The sequence below is a fragment of the Euprymna scolopes genome, chromosome 19, assembly GCF_053919585.1.
Source record: "Euprymna scolopes isolate OS-2025 chromosome 19, ASM5391958v1, whole genome shotgun sequence".
NCBI classification, from domain to species: domain Eukaryota; kingdom Metazoa; phylum Mollusca; class Cephalopoda; order Sepiida; family Sepiolidae; genus Euprymna; species Euprymna scolopes.
In genome coordinates this window covers 151,790,983-151,817,845 of record NC_136500.1, presented here as the reverse complement: position 1 = coordinate 151,817,845, position 26,863 = coordinate 151,790,983, and the positions used below count along the sequence as shown (strand labels likewise).

Genomic DNA, 26,863 nt, shown 5'->3' with positions numbered 1-26,863 from the left:
CTTTGTTTTCTGTTTTGTTGTTGTTGTTTTTTTTTTCAGTGTCTCTCGCTGCCATAATTATCCTTTCAGTGTTTTGTATTATGTATTTTTCTAGTTCTTTTTTCGTGTCCTTCATACAGATCAGTCCTCTCCCACCGTCTTTCCTTTTCACGTAGAGCCTGTCAATATCGTTCTTTGGGTGAAGTGCATTATTTATAGTCATGAGTTTCCTGGTTTTCTGGTCGAGTTGTCTCAGTTCTTCTTTTCTCCACCCTATAAACGGTCTAGAGTGTCTTACTAGTGATACTGCCCATGTATTTATACCTTTTATTAAGTTTCGTTTCCAGGAGTTTTCTTGTTCTCCTGAGGTATTCCTTTCCAATTTTCTCTTTCATTTCTGTTGTTCTGATGGTGTCCGCTTCCAGAATTCCCAAATATTTATAGTCGTCTTGTTCCCCTAGTGCCTTCATTTCTGTTTGGTTTAGTAGTTTCATGCCTTCTGTCGTTTCCAGTTTTCCCTTTCTTATAACTAGTCGTGCACACTTTTCCAATTATTATTATTATTATTATTATTATTATTATTATTATTATTATTATTATTATTATTATGTTTAATCGATGTAACTGTGACTATTTTGATTTATTCTTGTAAACAATCATATATATATATATATATATATATATATATATACTCGATTATTTATACAGAGCTTAATTAACTGGGTCAATTAATAGTGACTTTGGTTTAATTGGTATATAAACATTACCGAAATTTAATAAATAAATCTTGGTTAAAAATAACACACACACACACACACACACACACATATATATATATATATATATATATATATATATATATATATATATATATATGAACATACTTAATGATGCGTCTTTAATAATTGCAGTGAAGATGGAAGACTGGCAGTTAAGTGTGTTGTACTCTTTAATGTTATTTTCCACTGCAAATGTTAATATTAAGCATTTATTTCAGTTTTTATTTATATTTGATTTGTTTTATTTAATAAATTTTCTAGCCAGGTGATTTTATTTACATCAAAAATAGATTCGATCATTCTATTTATTTTCAGTTAGTGAGAGGGGAATCTATTTATATACTATCTCTAAAACACATCCGTTGGACTTTTATTAAGTACAATACTTAATATTATCATTTTTGTTTTTAATGGAGAGTAGACAATGCATTGTGGATGCGTTATCGGCAGCTCCCGTTACTCTTGTTTCTCTTAATTTTTCTATTAGTCCTCAGTGATTTTTCTAACAAAGTGAGAAGAAAAAGCTGTATTCTAGGTTGGCAGTATTTTGCTTGAACAGAAAATTTCGGATTCTTTCTATTTCTGTGTCAATCCTTGTGGCCATGTCATTAATAAGGGTGCTGGAAGTAAACGTTTTGTCTGGACTGACATTATCCGCCTGATAGTTATGGACTCGAACCTTGGATTAATCCCTAAGGAGGCTGTCCTATCAGCAGGTGCAAAGTACTGGGACTGCTGTATTACCATTTGATGAATAGATTCTGGACCATGCAGTAGCTTCTGGTGGAACTTCTCGATGCTATATTAGTGGATAATTGTTAGGATTTAATTTATCATGTGCTACAAAAAATATTTAATTTATTCATTTCTTTTTCTCTCTTACTTTCCCTCTTCTGCCCTGCTCTAAGCAAGTCTGTCGACTTGTTCTACAAATCCCAAAACACCATCATGAAAATTTTCCAGAAAAAATACACGATTAAATCCGTATCTCCAATATCCGACGTAGACCTCCACTACTATGTCTCCCTCTCCAATATCAGGGGTCTACTTTCCAACCTTTCAGAGGTTGAAATCCAATTACAGGAGACTAAACCAGACTTACTATTCCTAAGCGAACTGGCATTGGACCAACTATTTCCCTAGATGAATTCGTAATTAAAGAATACTCTAACTTAACTTTCAAATCTGACCCAAAGATCGCTATGGGCATAGAATATGTGTCTACATTAAAGATGACGTTCCATGTGGTAGGGACATCTCCAGAGAAGATCCTCAATTTTTTTTTTTTTTTTTTTTTTTTTTTACACAGTGATCACCACTTATCAAGGCCCGGAAGCCACTCAGGGATAAGGGTTATTGCTAGTACATTACGTTAGTGAGGAGATTTGATGAAGTGTTTACTTAAGGGGGCGGTTCATTGGGAATTTGTTAACGTTGGACTTGAACACATCCAAGTTGTAGCAGGCAGACGGAACAGAGTTCCACAGGCGTGCAGTTCTAAGAAAGAAGCTTTGTTCATGGAATCCGCGTTTTGATTTAGGCAAAGATATAGAGTGGGTGAATTTTTTCACAGTGGATTCAGCTAGACGGGTGTTTTTCGTGAAAGATTGGCGAGGGGGGACCAGAGATTGGTGTTCAGACGAGCACCTGCCATAGAAATAACGATAAAACAAGGATAGGCTCGCAACGTCTCTTCTGTGGGAGAGAGGTTGCAGGGTAGAGAAAAGGGCATCCCCCACTAAGCCACGAAGTCTATTTTGTACTCTGTCAAGGCAGGATAGGCTGTTTTTAGCAGCTCCTGCCCAGATATGGCAGCAGTATTCCATCCTTGGACGTACTTGGCTTTTATATAGATAGAGAATTGCATCAGTAGTGAGATATCTTCTGGAGCGGTAGAAGGATCCCACCATCTTTCCAGCGACCTAGGCAACAGACTTGATGTACGTGTTCCATTTCAGATCAGGAGTAAAGGTCAAACCCAGAAGCTTGTCAAAACACGGGGACTCACCCAGACGAGAGCCATCCATCACAATTGATGCCAGATGGGGATCAGAGCGCTGATGATGTAAGGCTAGGAGTTTGGTTTTGGATGCATTAAAGGTACCCAGCCACATCTTCTCCCACTGAACCACGCGCTCGAGATCAGAGGAGAGAGAATCAGAGAGAACTTAGTCATTTACAGCCTTTGATGTGTTGCCGTAGATGGTCGTGTCATCTCAGCAAACATAAACTTCTTAGTGATATTCAATATGGTTTCCGTTCTGCTAGATCTACAGCAGATGTACTTACGGTTATATCTCAAAGGATTAGCGAATTTCTTGACGGAAGCTTCCTTTCTAGGGCAGTTGGTCTTGACTTATCAAAGGCTTTTGATAGAGTATGGCATAAAGGTCTACTTCAGAAGATCTCCAATTACAGTATAGCTGGAAATGTCTTCTCAATTATTAAATCATTTGTCTGATAGGTCCATAAGAGAAGTGGTTAATGGGGAGAAATCAGAAGCTCAGAGTATTAATGCTGGAGTCCCTCAGGGGTCCATCCTGGATCCAACTCTCTTCCTAATCTACATCAATGATCTTTCAAATCACATCCTTAGATCATTCGTAGATATTTATGCCGACGACACTACCATCTATGGCAGTACATCAAAGACCGTTAACGGCCAAGTTCTCTCCGATTCTCTCTCCTCTGATCTTGAGCTTGTGGTACAATGGGGAAAGAGGTGGCTGGTTACATTTAATATATCTAAAACCAAGCTTCTGTCTTTACATCATCAACGCTCTGATCCCCATCTGGCATCAATTAAATGAGTGACTCTCATCTTGGGCAGGCTTCATGTTTTGACAAGCTCCTGGGCTTGACCGTTACTCCTGATCTGAAATGGAATACGTACATCAAATCTGTTGCCAAGGTCGCTGGGAAAATCGTGGGATTCTTCAATCGATCCAGTAGATATCTCAGTACTGATGTAATTCTCTACTTATATAAGAACCAGGTACATACAAGGATGGAGTACGGTTGCCAGATCTGGGCAGGAGCTGCTAAAAAGACCTTATCCTACCTTGACAGAGTTCAAAACAGACTTCGTAGCCTAGTGAGGGAATCCCTTTTCTCTTCCTTGCAACCTCTTTCTCATACGAGCCTGTCTCTGTTTTATCGGTATTTTTATGGCAAGTTCTCGTCTGAGCTCCAATCTATGCCCCTCTCGCCAAATTTTCACGATAAACACTCGTCTAGCTGAAAACACTATCAATAATTTTCCCCACTCTGTATCTGTGCCTAAATCTAATCGTAGATTCCATGAACAAAGTTTCTTTCTTAGAACTGCACACCTGTGGAACTCTCTTCCTTTTGTCTACTTTCCAGCTGACTATAATATAGTCGTCTTCAAGTCCAACGTAAACAAGTTTTTGATGAGCCGTTCATCTTAATTAATCCAATTTATCAAATTTCCACTACTAACAATTATTACGACATTGTCCCATTGACAACTATACGCTTATTAACCCTTATCCTCTAGTAGCCTCCGAGCCTTGATAAGCGGTGACTCCTTTGTTGGTTGGTTGGTTGTTTTTGTTACAGCATATCAACCCTTTTCAGGTTATTTAATACCGAATCCAGCGATTTTGAAGAAAAAATATTTAATAGATTTTTTTTCTCAAATCGGTTTCTATTTAACCCATAGTTGGGACCCTAACAGGTACTAACAGTCCGTGTCAGAGTGGACCTGGGAGCAATGACAATTAAGGGGAGGCTCCACACTCCACAAAGCCCGCAAGCTGGAGCCTCACCATCGGATATAGTTTAAGGTCATATCCAGGACCGACTCCTTTGTAATATATATATATATATATATATATATATATATATATATATATATATATATATATATATATATATGAACGATTTTTTATTCCGTTAAAAAACGAGCAAAGTTATAGCACGTTGACGTAGTTGATTTATGCTAAATTAATGCTTTAATATATTTAGATCCGTGAGCATTCAAAATATAATTCTGATAAATCATTACTAATGCCTAACTATGCATCAAACTGATTACATAATTCGCTGTTATCGTATCACTTAATTCATTGCACTTTATCATAACAAATGTTCATAAAAATTTCAAACGGAACCGTCCAGTAGTTGCCGAGAAAACTTAAATATGGTATTGTGGTGACAAATCCCTGTTGAATTAAAAGATTCAATTAATTATCTTTATTATTATTTTTTTATTTTTTTTTTTTGATTGTGTTTAAAGCAAATTCTTCCAGTACTGGTAGTAATGATAAAATAATATTTATTGATTTTAAGCTATTAATAAATCTAAAATCTATAGATCACCCCCCTCACACAAGTGTGGTTTTACGTTTGAGAAAATATATGCACATTTAACGTTTGTTTGTTTGTTTGTTTGTTTTTACAGTAATCGGGAAAAATAACTTTATTGTTAAATATTTATAGATTTATAAAGAATCGCGAATTTAGTACGAAATCGGTAATTGTATCGGGAAAAATATTGGAGTCATACCATCACTAATATATATATATATATATATATATATATATATATATATATATATATATATATATATATATATATATATATACTTGTACTTTTTTGTAGAAAAAGAAATCCCATACAGTGCTCTATTATTAAGGAAAACCCTTTCTCGAAATAAGAGCAATATATTTTTTTGTATAATATATACAAGAATTTACATCGGTAGTCGGTACCGACGGTTTCAAGCCCAGTATGTGAGGACTGCTCTTAATGTCCGCCTCAGGCTCTCTTCAGCCGACTCTCGAGGACATTAAGAGCAGTCCTCACATACTGGGCTTGAAACCGTCGGTACCGACTACCGATGTAAATTCCTGTATATATTATACAAAAAATATATATATATGTGTGTGTGTGTGTGTGTGTGTGTGTGTGTGTGTGTGTGTGTGTGTGTGTGTGTGTGTGTGTGTGTACAATGTGTTTACTTAAATATTTAGTTCGATTAAAAAGAAAAACAGATAAATAAAAAACATAGTTAAAGAAATAGAAAATGAACAAATCATTTAAAAAAAAACAAAAAAACAAGCAGAAGTTACCCGTTTCGAATACTAAGATTGCAGAAAAAGTACTATTTTTCGTAACTCGCCTAGCGTCTTTCATTACAGCAGCAAACAACATTTTTTCGTAAAAAAAAAAAAGTGAAACAATGTATCAGATATAAGAAAGTAAAAGAGATCGTATTAAAAAAATGAAAAGAAAGCAGTGTATTAAAATATAGAATTTCTCACTGAAATATATCTACCGAAACATCTTTTTTTTTCGCTCGACATTTTATGTAAGGTATTTTATAACGCACTTGGTGTCCAGCCGTGCAGTTCATCGGCAAGAAACAATCTTTAAAATATAGAACGAAGTTGATGAATTTATCTCAAAAGATGAAACTATGGTCCTTTTTCCCCCTATATAATAATTTTGTTAACAAATATCATTTGCCCCCTGTATTCGGTGTAAACGATACATTTGCAGTTTGAGATCGCGGCCTTTAAACCTTGAAAAAAAAATTTGTGTATGTTTATTTAAATGTTTTATTAAATACAAACAAATACAAACAAGTACAAACATTATATTCTATGCGCCCACCTTTTGCGTCAACTTCTTGCATGCGAGCCTTAAAAGCACTACAGGTCTTGAGAGCTGACTCTTTCTTTCATAGCGCAGAATGCTCGCCTTATGAAAGTTTTCAGGGAAATCACACTGTTATGGAGGCGAGTATTAGAGACTTTCTCAACATCTCCCCATAACCAATAGTCGCAGGTGTTTAAATCTGGCGAACTAAAAAGATGAAACTATTGTCCTTTTTTTCCCTATATAATAATTTAGTTAATAAATATCATTTGCCTTCTGCACTGGATATAAACGATAAATTTGCAGTTTGAAATCCCAACCTTTAAACCTTGATCACGATCTTTCTGATTCTCTCTCTGTTGACCTGAAAAGTATGGTATAAAGATGTAAAAAATGGCTAGTTAATATTAATGCATCGAAAATTAAACTTTTATCTTTTTACCACCAAAGTTTTTATCCCTACTTAGTTCAAGTTGAAATGAACAACTCAATGGGGCTCCGTGAGTGAGGTTGAAAGGCTCCGAAAGTTTTTTCTTCTCAAAGAGGACTAAATGCTTTATATGGAAAAATTAAATGGATGCAAACATTTTTTTTTACATAGGCGTCACCACTTATCAAGGCCGATCGGTCACTCAAGGATAAGGGTTAAACAGTGTACAGTAGTCAAAAGGACAATATAGTAATCAATAGTAATTGAAGTTCAGTAAATATGTTAACTTAAGTGGAACAGCTCATCAGAAACTTGTTCACGTTGGGCTTGAAGACAACCATATTATAGACAGCTGGAAAGCAGGAAAACGGAAGACAATTCCACAGGCGTGCAGTTCTAAGAAAGAAGCATTGATCATGGAATCTATGTTTAGGTTTAGGCACAGATAAGGAGTGGGAAAAATTATTGATAATGTTTTCAGCTAGTGTAGTGTTTCTTGTGAAAGTTTGGCGAGGGGGGACCATAGATTGAAGCTCAGTTGAACACTTTCCATGAAAATAACGATAAAGCAGAGACAAACTTGCAACATATCTTCTGTGACAAAGAGGTTGCAGCGAAGAGAAAAGGACATCTCCCACCAGGCCACAAAGTCTATTTTGAACCCTATCAAGGCAGGACAAGTCTTTTCTAGCAGCTCCTGTCCATATGTGGCAATAGTATTCCATTCTTGGACGTAGATAGAGAATTGCATCAGCAGTGAGATATCTACTGGATCGATAGAAGGATCCGACCATTTTTCCATCGGCCTTGGCAACAGATTTGATGTACGTATTCCATTTCAGATCAGGAGTAAAGGTCAAGCCCAGAAGCCTGTCAAAACTTGAGGCCTCCCCAAGACGAGAGCCATTCATTTTAACTGATGCCAGATGGGGATCAGAACGTTTATGATGTAAAGATAGAAGCTTGGTTTTAGATGCATTAAAAGTAACCAGCCACTCCTTTATTTACTTAGTGATCTTTTTACTGGAAAGAGATAAGATACATAACTACAGATTTAAAGTGTTTCAGGATGGTTCATGAAAAAGTAAATAAAAAATAAATTAACAAAAACAAAGCAACAATTTTTGATTAATCAAAAACAAAAAATGGTTGTAAACACGAAAATATTGTCAAATCACGAACAGGAACAACTAATGAACAAGTAAGGAACAACTAATGAACAAGTATAAGTTAAAATTTGAAATTAATATTTTTCATATTGATTTTAGAAATTATCTTGTTAGTGCTCCGTGAAAAAAAAAAACATTTGCCCTACTCAGGGACTCCATGGTGTCTTAAAGTTCGGTAAACATTGTTCTTGAAGCTTCGACTAACTCTTCGGACTGACCTTCACCCTTGACCCGAAATGGAAGACTTATATCAGGCCCATTGCTAAAAATCGCTAGAAAACTGTGGTATCGTTCCATCGCTCCAGAGAATATCTCACTCTCGATGACATCATCTAGCTGCACGAGAGTCAATTGCGTCCCAAGATGAACTACTGTTGCCATATCTGGGATGAAGCTCCTAACACTAAACTGTCATGACTTGAAAGGCTACAAAACCGTCTTCTAAATGTAGTGGGCGAGAACCATTTCGTCTCCCTCCTTCTTTCTCACAGAAGAGACGTTGCGAGTCTGTCTCTGCTCTATTGTTACTTTTACAGTGAGTGCTCGACTGAGCTCCAATCTATGGCCTCACGATGAAAAACGTTCGCAATAAATACTCATCTTGCTAAAACTTCCCTCACTCCATATTTGTTCCTAAAACTAATCGAAAATTCCATGAGCAGAGTTTTTTTCCTAGAACTGTCCGTCCGGAGAACACAATACCTGTCTGCTTCCCGGCTGACATTGTTGTCTTCAAATCTAACGTGAATAAGTTTCTACTGAGCCATCCTTTTAAATAATAAAGATCTACCCAAGTTCCACTATTACTGATCATGTTGTCTCATTATCTACTTCATACTTTACCTTTATCCTAGAGATGTCCCCGAATCTTGATAAGTGGTGACCCCACCAAGTAAATCTTCCGCGCATTCAGTTCTTCTGTGTACAGTTCCTACACTGACATAAAATTGTCCTTTAAAGACGCGTGAGCGTCCTTATCAATGAAATTCTTAATTTGGCCAATCAACTCTTGTGTTCTGGCATCCTTACTCCTATCACACTTCTCATCATTCCTCATAGACTTACAGTCTTCCTTGAATCTCTTATGCCATTCAAAAACTTATGCTCGATTCATACAAGATGGTCTGAAAACAGTCTGACGCATTCCATACGTTTCTGTGGCGTTTTTGCTCAATGAAAACAGGTTTGAAATCATAAAAATGTGTCAGTCATCTCATAAGATGTGTGGCAATAACATACTGAATTTTCAAGAGTTTACAACAATTTTAAATGAGTGTAGAACGAAATCTGGAAACTAATTGTATGAACCTCGTAATTCTGCAATCAGTTTGATTAAACGACTTTAGCGAAAATTGTAGAATTAAACTTTTATCTTTTGACCACCAAAGTTTGACATGCCTGCTGTACACAACTTTACCAGGCACAATCCGAAATCTAAAACTACAGCATCCTAAGTTAAGGATAGATCTCATGTGAACTCCAAATACCCGTCAATATTTAAGGCACTCCCCAGCTATGGACAAATAGCTTCACTACCTTGTGGATGTCTTGGGAGACAAAAATCTGCTCTGGAGTCCTGATAGGCAGATAGTGAAGCAATTCTACACCTTTCCGGCAACTTCTGCAGTTGTGCTGGCTCCTACACTTTTGGCTTGCGTTTCTGTCGAACTTTGTTACGGCAAGACGAGGACTCTAATAACTAGGCAAACCAAGGACTTCTTTTCATCTGGAGAGGCAATTCCCGTTTCGATTGTATAGCCATAGCAGACGCTGCAGTGCATCAGATGCAGAAAGCTATCGTCTCATAAGGCAAAGTTGCCATCAATAATCTTGGTCTTTTCAAAGCTAAAGTCAGTAGGTATCTCGAAAAGAATTAAAATTTTTGTACATTTGTTTCTGTGGTTGTATCTGTTATTTACATGTATTCAGTTTTACAAATTCTATTAAAAATAAAAACCGATAAAAAAGATTATTTTTTTTAATAACAAGTCTCTTTTTATGAAGGCAAAAAGCTATTCGAGGTTATGGGTAAAAGAAGTGGAAGGGTGGCAATTTGGTAAATAGAATTGAAAACTATTAATGAACATAATCTTAATTATTTTGCTTCTGCAAGCACCTGCAGCACTGTAAATAACGTACTTAGTAAAATTCAGTTGCACTCCTCTAGAGATTGAAGGTTCAATTCTCACTGTGAGCGACACTAGGAAAATACAATGGTGAATTACTTAGGACTTCTACCCAGTCGTGGCTGGTGGAACGAAGACATATTGCTCTCGTAGATTTTTGTCTCACAAAAGAAATTGCATTAAACAAAAAAAAATATGCAAATAAGATGTGTTTAAAAAAAAATATTGTCTTACAATTTTCAATCAATTACAAAGAAAATCTTAGAGAAAATGTTTAGAACTATCTACTTTTGTTGTATAGTGGTGTTTGGAGTTTGTGTATGTGCCACTATTATCTATCTAGTGGCTCTTCGCTATCTGGACGAAAGTTCTCTTTGTGATATATTTGGATTCGTTCCGTGATCAGTCTAAGTGTGTTGTGTGTGTGTGTGTCTGTCAGACATAACACAAATACATACATGTATTTCGACATACCTTTTTCAAATTTTCAACTTCGTCATTGATCATGTGGTCCACCTGGAATTCTTCTGTTATTGGAGGAAAGCTGAACGAATGCATTTCACTCCAAGACGATGGTTTGCTTAATGATAGTTTTTATTCAATTTCCGGAAGTCAGTCGCAGAACAATGGAAAGTGAATATTTTTGCTTGTGGCTAATTCTAATCTCCAACTTGGAGACACGTTGTCTCCCTCCCAATGGAGGAGGAGACGACTTGTTAAACCGTCCGCTCTCTTTGACGTCCAAATTCCAACTCTATTCTATGTCTATCCAACTTGATCACGTGGTAACAACCACGTCCTTCCGGTCCGCTATTTTTAGAACTTCCGGTGCAACTTGTCCATTTTATACCTCCATAATGTTTTGACAACTTTTATCAAAACATAGCTTTACATCTCATCTGTTGTTTACCTCGTCAGTTAGATAGCTGGATCGAGGTAGATAGATAGACCGACAGGCAGATAAATAACAGACAATTTCTCGTGTTTCCAACGACATAACACTCTTGTAATATACAGCTCTCTCACAACTATGTTTTTACGCTTTGCAAAATATATGCAGACATTACACCGGGTGGAGGGGGTACAGCCATTTGAAAATTTATGCAATAGTGTATGGATGGGAATTTGCAACATGTCGGGTTAGATTGTGGTATTTACGACATTAGGGTACAAGTGATTGAAGTTTGTTGGAACATATTCCATTAACATACTTGCAAAACAGGTACAGAGATGCAACATTTCAGCGATAGATTAGAGGCTGGAGTTTGGTTTGTAGTGTGGGACCTAATAGGATGACGACTCTATTTTAACCTTGTCTGGCAGTGAGGCACTAGGAGTAGATGAAACAAGCTAGATTTAGCAACAAATACTCCATATATGGGCGAATGGTGGCCTCGTAAAAATACAGGCTACTCCCAGGTGTAGCTTTCCAGCAATGTAAAGAGAACCCATATTCTTCGCAGCAGAGAACCTTAAACTGAGGATCGCAAGATTTCGGTTTCGATTTCTGGTCATGGCATCCGCTTTTATGTATTTTCTTCCTATTTTTTTTTTTTTTTTTTTTTTTTTTTTTTTACTATTCTCAATTTCTAAATGTAGTTAAGATGTATGATATATTGGAATGGGAAATGTATTTATTGCATTTTTAAAATAGTGACAGATTGAAAAAATCCCTATTTATACAAGACTAGACGGGAGACCCAACGTTGTCCGGGATTAAATAGGATCAACAAAATTTCCACCCTCCTATACATTTATTGTAATAGGAATCGGTGAAATCGCCATTTTAATCAAATCGATGGATTGCCAACTCTAGTTAGGGACCTCCCCCGCAATATACTAGAAAGATGCTTCGCATGCCTCCCCACAGTGACCAAATCCACAATACATTGTAGTCTAGATTGCACTGTGGAGAATTTACTGTTGATTTTATAAAATTATCTGTAAATAATTGCTTCACTTAAAGCCTAAAATGCAAAAGTCAAGAATCATAATATAACTGTAAATCATAAACGTAATGTAAATCATTCAAACACTACCGTGTTTGAATATATGGTTAAGTGTTGGTTTTACTCATTTAGAAATGCTTTAAATCTTCACCACCCACTCAGTTTGCGACCAAATTTCAAACAATTTTTACAGTTCACATATCATTTTTTCAGCTATATTTTGAAATATAAATTTTCAATTTTTGTTTATTAAAACAAAAGTTATAAAATTACTGGTGTTCAAAAGTCTTCAGAATTAGTGAGGAACGTGAGAGACGGTTTCTTTTGATTGGATATTGTTTACCGTAGCAACTTTTTCGTTGTCGACACCTTCATAAATCATAGCGAGAATGTCGCTCGCATGCCATCGTATTTGGGTTATATATAGAGAGTTAACAAAAGTGCTGCTATTTTCCGTGCTAGAGCTGATAATATTTCGTTTACGACGTCGCCCGTTAATTCTGTTTCTCTCTATTTTTTGTCTCTTCTTTCTGTTTATTACCTAATTACGTCATTTATTTGATTTTTTTTAATTTAGTCAATTTACGAAATAATAATAATAATTTTTTATGGATTCTTGACAATGAATATGATATTGAACAAAAAAAAATATTATTTCAAAGCTAAGCCTGGTAAAATGATGACTTACATAGAAAAATGCGAGCATGAAAAGTGATATTAAAAGTAAAAGCAAAAAGAACTAGTTGTTAAAATTGGGGGAAAAAAGGCAAGATATTCTATTAAAAATATAATAAATTTATACCTATAAATAAATATTGCAGCATTAAGAATTTATTATATAATGGTAAATTGAATTTTTGACGCGTTCGAAATGGATGTGCATGTTCAAAGCACAGCTGGACCATGATACTTGACTTTTTCATTTTAAACTTAAATCCAAGCAAATGTCACAACACAATCAGAAAAGGACACGCATATAAATTCAGCAATAGGTTGTTTGATATGACAGTGTTCGTTCGAATTGAATGTTTCTGTTTATGGCACAATTGAAGCATGATAATTAACTTTTGCATTTGAAACCTTAATTCAAGCTAGTATCTATAAAAATATGTTTTATAAAAGCAACAGTAGGTTGTCTACAGTGCAATATAGACTACAATATATTGTCGACTAAGGCTTTCTTATTATCGATGTCTCTGTCCATCTATCTATTTATATATCTATTCAATGATATTCTTAAAATAGTTTGTATTGGGATTTATTTATTGTTTATAGAATTTTAGCTAAAAGTGTTGATAAAAATTAGCTAGGTTAAATATCAACAAAATGGCCTTGACCAGGCGTATGTAACATAGGAGGTTACGTTAAGGAGACGTGACTTTTAATTGGTTACGTCACCAGAACTGAGGTCAAGAAGTCGGGAAGTTTAAAATCGAAGAGTTGGAGTTTGAACAGAAGAGTGAACAGACGAGAGTTGGAGCTTGGTCACGGGAGTGAACAGACGGTCAGAAAGCGAGTGTGGGTAGAACAATCACGTATACAAGAAAAGCAGACTATGTGAAGACCATTTGAGATAACTGAAATAAATTTATATTTTGAAAATATAAAGTGTTGTTCTGTGGTTTCACAAAAGAAGGAAGAGCAGATGTTTCAATTGGGTGGTGTTAGTCATTTCATGGTTCGTCACGGAGCTAGGCAGGAAGATATAAGAACTCTTGAAGAAAGAAGGTATGAAGCTTATATTATTATTCTTGTATACAAATTGTAAAATATACCCGTGTGATAACTCTCTGATACAACATGATTCAGTTTATACGTCGATATCATATTCCCCTGGCTAAACAACATACATACAATTTATACGTTTATTTGGTGCCAAGAAAAATATCTCCGCACCTCTCAATACAATATATGGCTGTTATAAGAACAATCTCTCTCATCCACTATAACATATTACACGTTTTTATTCCTGATTATACAACACCGGTGCACCGCAATGGTTCCCCAACTAGAGCAGGCAATTGATCGATTTGATTGGAAAATGGGTGATTTCTTTGATTTCGAGTCATTTTCTTTTTTACATAGGTATCATCACTTATCAAGGTCAAGAGGTCACTCGAGGATAAGAGGTAAAGTGTGTGCAGTAGAAATTGGACAATATAGTAACCGTTAGTAATGGAAATTCGGTACATTTGTTAATTATATGGAACGGCTCATCAAGAACTTGTTTACCTTAGACTTGAAGACAACCATATTGTAGTCAGCAGGAAAGCAGAAACACGGAAGACAGTTCTATAGGCGTGCAGTTCTAAGAAAGGAGCTTTGCTCATGGAATGTACGTTTAGGTTTAGGCACATATAAAGAGCAGGGAAAATTAGTGATAGTATTTTCTGTTAGACGGGTGTTTCTTGTGAAAGTTTGGCGAGGGGGGACCATAGAATGGAGCTCATCCGAGCACTTGCCATGAAAATAATGATAAATCAGAGAAAACTCGCAACATCTCTTCTTCATCTTTTGTGAGAAAGAGGTTGCAGGGAAGAAAAAGGACATCCCCCACAAAGCTACGAAGTCTATTTTGAACTCTATCAAGGCAGGATAAGTCCTTTCTAGCAGCTCCTGTCCAGATGTGGCAACAGTATTCCATCCTTAGACGTACCTGGCTCTTATATAGATAGAGAATTGCATCAGCAGTGAGATATCTACTAGATCGATAGTAGGATCCAACTATTTTTCCAGCGGCCTTGGCAACGGATTTAATGTATGTGTTCCATTTAAGATCAGGAGTAAAGGTCAAGCCCAGAAGCTTGTCAAAACATGAGGCCTCACCAAGACGAGAGCCATTCATTTCAATTGATGCCAGATGGGGATCAGAGCGATGATGATGTAAAGATAAAAGCTTGGTTGTAGATGCATTAAAAGTAACAAGCCACCTCTTTCCCCATTGTACCACTTGCTCAAGATCAGAGGAGAGAGAATCAGAGAGAACTTGATCGTTTACGGTCTTAGATGTGCTAAAATAGATGGTAGTGTCATCAGCATAAATGTCTACGAATGATGTAAGGATGTGATTTAGAAGATCATTAATGTAGATCAGGAAGAGAGTTGGACCCAGGATGGACCTCTGAGGGACTCCAGGACTTCTGTTTTCTGCCCATCAACCACTATTCTTATGAACCTATCAGAGAGAAATGATTTAATAACTGGAGACATTTCCAGCTATACCATAGCTGGAGACCTTGTGAAGTAGACCTTTATGCCATACTCTATCAAAGGCCTTATATATGCCAATAGCAATTGCCCTAGAAAGGTAGCCTCCGTCGAGAGATTCGCTAATCCTATTAGATATAACTGTAAGCACATCTGCTTTAGACCAAGAACAACGGAAACCATATTGCGTGTCACTAAGAAGGTTATTTTTGCTGAGATGGTTGATTAATTCTCTATTTAACACAGATTCCAGCAACTTACTCATGACGCACAGGAGACTTATTGGCCTATACTGAGAGCGAGATGAACTATTACCTGAATTCTTAAATACGGAGCATACTGATGAGATTTTCTAGGGTGACGGGAAGCAATTCTCCTTAAGACAAGGTTTAAACAGTTTTGTAAGGATGGGCGCAAGTTCTGGTTGAAGTCTTTTGAGTACTATAATTGGAATACCGTCAGGGCCAGTTGCTTTACTGGAATCAAGGTTTTTTTATTAGCTTGGCAACATCACATACAGATATTTGTACATCACATAGCATGTTTTCTGATACAGGAGGAAATATTGGAGGTTGGCAGCCTTGGTCGCAAAGATTAGAATTAGCTGAAAAGTTTTTGGCAAAGAGTTTGGCTTTGCCTGATGCTGACGAGATTACCTCAGGTCCATTGATAATAGTTGGGATAGAGAACACGCTTCTGTTCAGGATTCTGTTTGCTATTTGTCAAAACTGGTGGAAACTAAGCCGGTGCTCAGCTACTTTGGACTTGACGGACTGAGCATACAACTCTCTTGCTTTCTTTATTGCTTTTTTTTACAGTGGTTGCTGGCAGTTCTGAAAGCGGCTTTAGTCTCAGTACATCTATTACGTTTGAAGCAATGGAAGAAGTGATTTCTGTGCACAATGGCAGCAGCACATTCCGGAGAGAACCACGGCTGGCTGTTAGGTTTTTGCTGGAATTTTTTCAAGGGTATGAAACGTTCTATACCTACAATTAACCATTCTGTCAGGTCTGATACTGTAGAGGACACATCCTTTTTATACATGGAACGCAGAGGTAGATCTAATATAAATGTGCGGAAGCTATCCCACTCAGCCATAGAATATCGACATACTGTACGATGGAGAGGTACATCTGGGGACTTATTACATTTCATTTTTATCTTAACTGATACAGCTGAGTGGTCGGAAGATCCAAGAGGAGACAGAACAGGAGCTGAACACAGTTCAAGGCAAGTTGTGATAAAGAGGTTAGGGAAACGTTCGGTTTCTCTGCTAGTAGGGTTAACGATCTGTAGTGATTATTGATAATATAAGTTACAAATCTTAATAGTATAATGATAGTATTTATATTGAAAATTAGAGAGTGCTTAATATAGATTTCTTCTTTATTGTTATTAAATGAAAAGGAAAGAGCACTTAGAGGATTAGTTTAAACTGTACAGTTAAAACCTTTCAAATAATTAATGGCATAGTTAATCCAAATTGTGACGTCATGGAAAGAAACATACTGGAGAGAAACTTGAATGCCTATTAGACACTATCCTCGAGTGTCTAAGGTCTCTCTGTACAGGGGTTTGTCAGAACAATCTGGCGTGAGGATACTTTTTCCATAGAAGTAAACCCTGACCAAATATTCAAAATCACATAGTATTCGCAGCCCAAATAAGATCTCCTCACTACGGCTACCCCACAGCTTTTCCGAGGAACGGTGCACCTTCTCCAAGTGATATTACCTCAAGTAATAGCACAAAACTGGATACTCCACCAGACTAGATAAATTCTTGTCCTGGAATCCAGTAAGACCATGAGACCAACATAAAAGATATACTACAATGTACAAAAATGGTTAATTGGGGAGAAGAAAATTATGTTCTCAATTTCTTTACTAACTCAGTGCTTGAGAGATAAAGAACTTTAATGGAACATTCGAATATCTATGTATCTCATATAGACTTCAAGTGTCAACCCCAGGTCGTGGGCCCCTTGATTTCTGAGAACTTCGACTGAAGTAAAATAAAACAATCAGAGATAGAACTTAAATGCCTACTAGACAATGTCGTCAAGTGTCTAAGGTCTCTCTGTACAGGGGTTTGTCAGAACGATCTCGCATGAGGGTAGTTTTTTCCATAGAAGTAAACCCTGCCCAAATATTCAAAATCACATAGTATTCACTGCCCAAATAAGATTTCCTCACTATGGCTAACCCACATTAGCTTTTCCGAGAAATGGTGCACCTTCTCCAAGTGATGTTACCTCAAGTAATAGCACGAAGCTCGATACTCCACCAGACTAGATAAATTCTTGTCCTTGAATCCAGTAAAACCAAGCGACCAAAATGAAAGATATACTACAACGTATAAAAATGGTTAATTGGGGAAAGGAAATTATGTTCTCAATTTCTTTACTAACTCGGTGCTTGAGAGATAAAGAACTTTAATAGAACATTCGAATATCTATGTATCTCATATAGAGTTCAAGTGTTAGCCCCAGGTTGTGGGCCCCTTGATTTCTGAGAACTTCGACTGAAGTAAAATAAAACAAAACATCAGAAGATATGAAGGGCGAGATTAAGTGGAACGGAGGGAGAAACCATATTTAACAGCCCTCATTTCAACTGAATCAGTTCCACTAATGATTTAGCGGATAAAATTCGACTCTGACTTTTGCGCATGTACAAATATGACGTCATCGAAACAAACAAATAAGAAACGATGAAATTTTAAACAATTTGTCAGCCATATTGTTTTTTCTATTAGTTTGTTAGTAGTCTAATTTATAAAACTCACTATGTCTGTCTGGCCGTCTGTCCCCATATTTTCAAACTTTATCTATGCCCAAATTAAAAGTCGCAGAGGGCCGCTAGGGTCCTCAAATGATTGCAATTTTGTATGGACCCTTCTGTTATGGATTTTTAGCTAGTAAAAATAGTTTTAAAGTGGACAAAAATAGGTCAAAATGGAAAAAATCGTTGTACATTCATCTTGGTTTATTTCATATGCGTGTCACGTTGGTACAGTGGTAACGTCACCAGCTTTAAATGCTTTCAAAGTCCCGGTTTTGGTTCGAGCTGGTGGTACTTAAATTCTTTTATTTACTATTGAACTCAAAACTTTATAAAAATATATACACGAAATCTGGATAAATAAAAATATATGTAAGCCGCCCCCTCCCGTTAGTTAAACATACACTAATTTAATATTCTTAAAAAAATAATACATACGCATATTCATTTTTGATTGGCTAAGGGTAGATCCAGTAGAATGAGGTGTTACAAATATGGGATTAGATTAAATAAATGTGTTTAATTCTAAAACTAAAGAAAATAATTAATCAGATTGCAAAGTGAGAGGCTAGCAAATATTAATTTGTGTAGTAATAGATGACCGTCACGCAGCTAAGAGCAATATCCACCTAATAATTCAGGTATATGAAAAGTGAGAGGGTGGATATAATAAAATTATTCAACTAAAAATCATTACATACATACCGTATCAAAAAGGATTATCGTATGCCAAAATAAGTTAGTGATAAATAGTTACAGGTTAAAGGAATTTTTAAATGATTATATTTTTACCAGTTTTTATGTTTGCAATTGAGTAATGCTTCGTCTTTTATGTTTAACAATGGACTTTTACGTTTAATGATAATTAAAGCATCATTCCTACAAAGACAATAGTACATGTTCATCTTGTTAATCAACTATCTTTTAACCGAAATAAGTTAGTGATAAATAATTACAGGTTAAAGAGCTTTGAGGTGATGATATTTTTATTAGTCTTTGTGCATACAACTGGATAAAACTTCATCGTTTTTATTTACTAATAGACTTTTTCTTTAATGGTAAACAAGGTTTCATTCCTGCAAAGACAAACGTATCTGTTTAAGGGCATATAAAATTTCATCTTTGTAACCTTTAAGTGTGTAATATTTTATGTACCAATATGGGTAGATATATATATGTATATATTTATTATTAATAATCAGCCTTACAGCTCAATGGATGATATTTTGCAAATACTGAAGCATGTATGAATATACAACAGAAAGTTAAAATTCAGTAACCATGTCTTTACCTGTCTTTCAAATAGGGGACAGACCGATTTATGGGCACCTGAACAACCATATAGAGTTATATATTCTGGGTTTTTTTTCTATTACTGCAACTATTAATGAGCAAAGTAAAACATCGTTCCAGAAATATCAGAAAGCAAAACTCATAAGCAAATCATTTTAGAGCAAGAAAAATAATACCTTACTAGCAGAACCACTGGATATTCAACATTAGTTTAAAATTTTTAAACACTTAATAAATAAAATGAATTATAAAAAATAAAATAGAACAAATAACGAAGAATTTAAAACAATTTTTAGCAAATTCTTTTTTATCGCGTCAAACTAAAAAAAATTGATTCAAAATATTTAGATTTTTTTCAATGAAAATTCAACACAAAATATTGTTTTATTTTTTCTGAATAATTTTTATATAAATTATAAAGGAACAGATGTCGATTCACTTGGACTTTTTTTTAATTTTAAAAAGAAACAATAATAAAAAAAACTTACAATCTACTTTATTTATTATGAAATAAAATAGCCAATTTCAAACCCTAAACAGTCAGCCATGTTTTTTGTTTTCTTTTTGTTTTGATTTTTGTTGTTTTTTTATTTTTGAAAATTCTTGAAGAGGAAATGGTTTTGATGATTGTAATTGCTAAGGAGCGACTATAAAGGAACGTAATTCCTTTCTCATTAATTAAAGTTTGCGATGATAATGTTTTTTGTAACACTGGACGTACGAAGAAGTAAATAAATGTTTAGATTACTTAGTATTGGAGATTTGATAAAGTGTCTTACTTAAGGAAGCAGTTCATCAGCAATTTGTTTATGTTGGACTTGAAGACATCGAGGTTGTAATCAGGTGGGAAACAGGCAAACGGAAGAGACTTCCACAGGTGTGCACTTCTCAGAAAGAAGCTTTGTTCATGGAATCTACGTTTTGGTTTTGGCACAGATAAAGAGTGGGGAAAGTTTTTAACAGTGGTTTCAGCTAGACGGGTGTTTTTCGTGAAAGATTGGCGAGGGGGGACCAGAGATTGGAGCTCAGACGAGCATTGCCATGGCAGCTACGATAAAACAAAGATCGGGATGGCAACGTCTCTCCTGTGGGAGAGAGGTTGTACGGAAGAGAAAAGGGCATCCCCCACTAAGCCCCGGAGCCTATTTTGTACTCTGTCAAGGCAGGATAGACTGTTTTTAGTAGCTCTTGCCAGATGTGGCACAGTACTCCATCCTTGGACGTACTTGGCTTTTATATAGATGGAGAATTGCATTCGTTCAGTATATAGGTTGTAAAGTGTCCTAACAAACACACCTTCTCACTTTTATAGATATACTAGCAGGTCGCGCGCCGTTACCCGGCGTTGTCCGGTCGTAAAATACGCATAAATATTATATTTTAATTAATACAAGAACAGAGATATGTTCATGCGAGTATTATGTTTTTTTTCTAATCAGTTCACATTTTGTGAGTAAAATAAAAACAATAGTCAAGCTGAGATCAAAACCAAAGCCTAAAAATCATGAATCAAGTACGGTAACTACACCAGCTTGAGGCAACATTTAGAAATTGTTTTCAAGCAATCTTATTCTTAACATGAAGAAGCTGACAAGTTTGACTGCCGCGCATGCGCGTCCTTGAAATAGTTGGCAAACATATAAAAATCCGATGGCCCAATTTTTCAAACTTGACTTCTCAGCAGTCTATTTTTGTTTTTTCGAGTGAAAACTGATTAAAAAGGTTTTCACATGTCTGAATATGCCATATATAAGATTTTAAAATTTGAGATAGAGAATTCGTTGAGTATATAGGTTGAGAAATGACCTCACACACATTCTCACTTTTATCTCTACTTTTATATAAAAGTCATTTTGTATGTGCGTGTGAGTTCCTCATATGTTCCGAAACAGCTGCGCTTATCATTTTCAAATTTCACACAAAGCTAATTTATATGTTTGACAGTGTTCTTAGATATGTTTTTTTACAGAAATTCATCCGATAAGTATCAAAAATAGAAAAAAACTTCCCCAAAAGAGTTTTTTTTTTCTCATAGATAAAAAAGAAAAATGTTTACAGGGGAATTTTTAGGGGTTACACGGTCAAGGGAGATAATAAAATCTTATCAAATGATTTTTTCTTAAACAAAAAAACAAAATTATTGATATCTGTAGATATAGCTAAGTGATAGAGTATTTGACGACAAGTTGAATGATCCCGTCCTCAATCCTGGTGCGCCTCACCATTTTATTTTATTTTATTTTATTATGAATGAGTTCAATTTACAATAAAAGAAGAGGTACCATTTAAAATCGCCGTAAATCATTTCTTGGTTTGCATATTTTTAAACTGAATATTAATCAGAGGCGACTTTTCCAGAGCATCTAACGTCAAGCCCAAATATCAGCTGACGTTGTATTGTAAACAAATACAAACGGAATGTGATGAACAACATTATCATTGTTGTTATTATTATTTATTTTTATTTCTATTTATTTATTTATTTTTATGAGATAGTCCACCGGGCAAATGATTCCTCTTAAGATAAAATATGCAATGGAGGATTGATTCTATAATACATGTGCAACCTACATAAATTAAAATATCGTGTTTAAGCGTATTTACAACATGGTAACGCCGGGCGTTCACATTATATATATATATATATATATATATATATATATATATATATATATATATATATATATATATATATATATATATATATATATATAACATAGATAGATTGATAGAATCAAGTGTGGATACGTATAAATATGGGTGTAGGCGGATGAAAATAAAAAAGAAAATCGAAATGGTTGATTTACTGTTCACTGAATGAAACGAAGCAGGTGATTGCCTGTTTTTCTTTGCCTGTCAGGTGAAAAAAGAAGAAGAAAAAGAAGAAAAAGAAGAAGAAGAAGAAGAAGAAGAATCAGCAGGAATCTCTGTGTTTTTTCTTTTTGTTTTCGTATAAAGTCGATTTCGTTGGGAGACGAAATCGACTTTATACGTAGTAAGATTACTTCATTAAAATTGCGAAACGTTAGAAGTCAATGTGTTTTTCACCACTCTTTTCTATGCACCCTATGTTGCTCTCTCCGGCTTTGCCTGGGCGTAAAATACGCTTAAATATGATATTTTTATTTGTTCAGATTGTAAAAGCAAAAGGTATTTAGATGCAATCAGTTAGAATCGAAACGGAAACAGTATCATCGACAGCTGGTGACGTTACCACTTTATAAACATATAAACCGATTAAAAATTAAAAATGAACTAAGATGAATGTACACAATGTTTCACAATTTCTTCAATCTAGACTTGTTTTTGACCCCTTAAAAATTATTTTAACTGACTACAGACCCATAAAAGAACGGCTCGTAAAAATCCAATCATATGAGGCTGCTAGCGCTGCCCTGCGACTTTTCGTGTCGGAGGAAATAGAGGTCAAAAATATGGAGGCAGACAGACAGACAACCGCAGTTCAACCCGGCTTTGCTCGGGCCCTATACACTGTTCATAACTTTATGTGAATATATATATATATATATATATATATATATATATATATATATATATATATATATATACAGTTGTGCGCAAAAGTATTCGACCCCTGTCTAAATTTTCTTGTTTCGTTGAATCTATACGTCAAAAATCTTCATAACGCCTTTTAACGGCTAGTTATGAATAAATTGTATATTTTTCAAAAATAAAGGAGGAAAAGTAATTCGAGATTAATAATATATATCAATTTATTTAAAAAAATATATAAATATGGTTGTTGCAAAAATATTCGACCCCTTTAATTTAAAGTTTAAATTAAAGCGTCATTAAGTTTATTATTTTAGTCTGACCTTGTATTTATTTCCTATAAATAATATTTATGACTCTACTGAATCTAAAATCAGTTCAAATTGAACTTCAATGCCATATTGAATGATTGAATAATTGTTTTAAGTAAAAAAAATTCTTTTTCAACGTCAACAAATCTGCAACTATGACAAAGAACAAAGAGTACTCTGAAGACATTAAAAAGAAAGTAATCGATGCCTATCAGTCTGGAGAAGGTTATAAAAAAAATTCCAAACGTTTTTCTATACCACGGTCGACTATTATGTCCATTATCAAAAAATGGAAAGTAAAAGGGATTGTATCAAGTCTTCCAAGATCAGGTCATCCAAGAATAATCACGACACGTGGGGCTAGACAAGTTTCAATAGACTCTAAATCTAACCTAAAGGACGTGCAGCACGATTTGAAGAATGCTGGCTCAGATACATGCTTGTCAACTATTCGTAGGGCATTAAATCGTGCCGGATTGCATGGACGTATTGCCAGAAGGAAGCCCTTACTTTCCAAAGCTTATCAAAAGGCTCGATTAAATTTTGCAAAAAAGTTCCTAGAAATGCCTATTGATTACTGGAATAATATAATTTGGTCAAACGAAACGAAAGTGGAACTATTTGGACGCAACCAGCAACGTTATGTTTGGCGAAAAAAAAATACTGCTTATAATGTGAAGAATACCGTTCCAACCATTAAGCATGGAGGTGGATCAATCATGGTGTGGGGCTGTTTCAGTATAAATGGAACTGGAAGATTAACCATAATCGATGGAAGAATGGATTCAGTAAAATATCAGTCCATACTGAAAGAAAATCTTGTTCCGTCTGTGAACCGGTTAGGGCATGGAAGGAGGTATACCTTTCAACAGGACAACGATTCTAAACACACTTCAAAGAGCACTAAGGCATGGTTAAAGAATAATAAGGTGAAAGTTCTAGAATGGCCTTCACAGTCTCCAGACTTAAATCCGATTGAGCACTTATGGCATGATTTAAAAATTGCGGTACATAAAAGAACACCATCTAATTTGATTGAATTAAAACAGTACTGTCAAGAAGAGTGGCTTAAAATTCCAGTGGACAGATGTAGAAGTCTCGTTAGATGTTATAGGAAACGTTTACTTGCAGTAATCAAGGTCAAAGGAGCTTCAATCAAGTATTAATGAAAAGGGGTCGAATACTTTTGCAACATCCATATTTTTATTTTTGTAAATAAATTTATTTATATTATCAAGCACTAATTACTTTTTATTATTTTTTGTTGAAAACTATACAGTTTATTCGAACTTAGTCGTTAAAGAAGGTTTTAAAGATTATTGAAGTATCCATTCAAAGAAATAAGACAATTTTGGTAAGGGTCGAATACTTTTGCGCACAACTGTATATATATATATATATATATATATATATATATATATATATATAAAATAAAAATAATAAATATCTTATTTTTATTTTATTGATATTATTGGAATTTTTTCCTTTTTTCTCTTGTACACATTTTTGTGAATTATTCCATGGATTTCTGCCTTTGGATTATTTTGGACCATCTTCCAATTACGGGATTTCCTTGGATTTTACTTGTGCAAATGGAAATTCAATTAACTTTTTTGAAGTTATATATTTGGATTTTACCGTCACTGGATTATTTATCTTCCGCCAGACTATCCATTCACGTGTAATCATGTTTTTCTTCACCATATTCCCTCTGCTTCACTTTTTGTTATCAAATAAGATCTTTGACTTACTTGTAGTTTCATCAAATACTTTTGCATGCAAAATCCGAGCCGCATTTTGCTAATTCCCACCTTCTGATGAGAAGGAAAGTATTTCTTCGAAACTCCGCGGATTAAGGACTATCCACTTATCTAGTGTTTCCTTTTCAGATTAAATATGTTTTTAACTCATTTCAAAGTGTTTGTTAACATGTTTTATTAACTGTTTTCTCGTATATATATATATATATATATATATATATATATATATATATATATATATAAAGTTTGACTAATGTCCAGATAACCTACATCTAAAATTTCAAGTGTTTATACCCAAAATTGGCGGAGGAGTTTAGTAGAGTCTACAAAGGTCAACTCTTTCCACTGTAACTGCTTGGCAGCCAAATTTTCTCCCAAAACTGATTAAAAAGATTGCTGCATGTCGTAATACCCTTTATGTAAAATTTCAAATGTTTACACTCAAAATTGGCTGAATAATTTGCTAGAGACCACAAGGGTGAAATCTTTTTGACTTTGATTCTTTAACAGCCAAATTTTCGGCCAAAAACCTATTAAAAAGCTTGCCCTACGTCTGAATATCCTTTATGTAAAATTTCAAATTAAAAAAAAAATGGCTAAGTAATTTGGTAGACACCGCAGAGGTCAATTTTTTTTTTACTTTTACTCCAGTTTTGACCACTAAACATTCATTATTTTGGGCTCTAATCAAATTAAAATGTTTGATTCATGCCCGTATAACCTGCATCTAAAATTTCAAGTGTTTGGACGCAAAATTGGCGAAGGAGTTTGGTAGAGTTTCCAAAGGTAAAATCGTTGGACTTTAACAAATTGAAAGCAGAGTTTCTAGCCGAAAACCAATAAAAAAAGAATTTCCCAAAGTTCAATACCCCTTATGTCAAATTTTCAGTTTAGAGACTGAAAATTGACAGAGTAATTTGGTAGGAAAATTTACACACACACACACACACACACACACATATATATATATATATATATATATATATATATATATATATATATATATATATATATATATTAGCATGAGTGCCCGGCGTTTCTCGAGTGTTTGGAGGTGTGTGTTGAGAAAAAAAAAATATTTGTAATCCGTTTTCGGCCAGAAATTTGGCTGTTAATGAGTCACAGTTTAACGATTTGACCTTTGAGAACTCTACCAAACTCATCCGCCAATTTTGGGTCTAAACACTTGAAATTTTGCATATAGGTTCCTTGGACATGGATGTAACTTAATAACTTGATTTGAGCCCAAACCAATAAAGGTTAAGGGGTCATAATAGGTGACAAATTTCTAGTCTAAACATTTGAAATTTTATATAAAGGATATTCTGGGATATGGAAAGCTTTTTAATCGGCTTGGGTCGAAAATTTGAGTTACCAATATATAAATGTATGTATGTATGCATGTATTTATGTGTGTATGTATGTATGTATGTATGTTGCATGTCTGCCTAAAATTTTCGACAGAAGCGACGGATTTTTACTAGATAAGTATTGTTTTGAAGTTCGACCTTTCAGACGACAAAATCGAAAAATTGGCTAAAAACATTAATGTCTTCACCTTCAAATTGGTAATTTTCTACAGGGGGGGGTCGCTTTTTTCGCTTTTTTTTTGTTTTGTTTTTTTTCGAAAGCCATCCTCTCCTTTCGATTGTTTAGGCTTAATTAAAACCTACGTCACTTCCGGTTTGGCGGTGGTTGTAATAGAAAAGACGTCACGTTTTTCCCAGTTCTTTTCCTCCTTTACGATACAGGTTCGAGCCTGACTTCCTACTACCACTTTTTTTTCTCAACATACTCCTCCAAACACCCGGACAACGCCGGGCTGAAATGCTAGTATATATATATATATATATATATCCCAAAATCTCTGGCCTTGATGGAGGGGAGATTAAAACTTTCTAATATGATTTCAAATAATCTGAATGAACAGCAAGGGG

At 35.0% G+C, this 26,863-nt stretch overlaps 1 protein-coding gene across 1 annotated transcript in view; it reads right to left on the bottom strand.

The window, feature by feature from the left end:
- The window catches only part of LOC145240064 (uncharacterized), a 359,978-nt gene that overhangs the window by 307,429 nt on the left and 25,686 nt on the right, over positions 1 to 26,863 (bottom strand). The gene's annotated exons all lie outside the window — the stretch shown is intronic.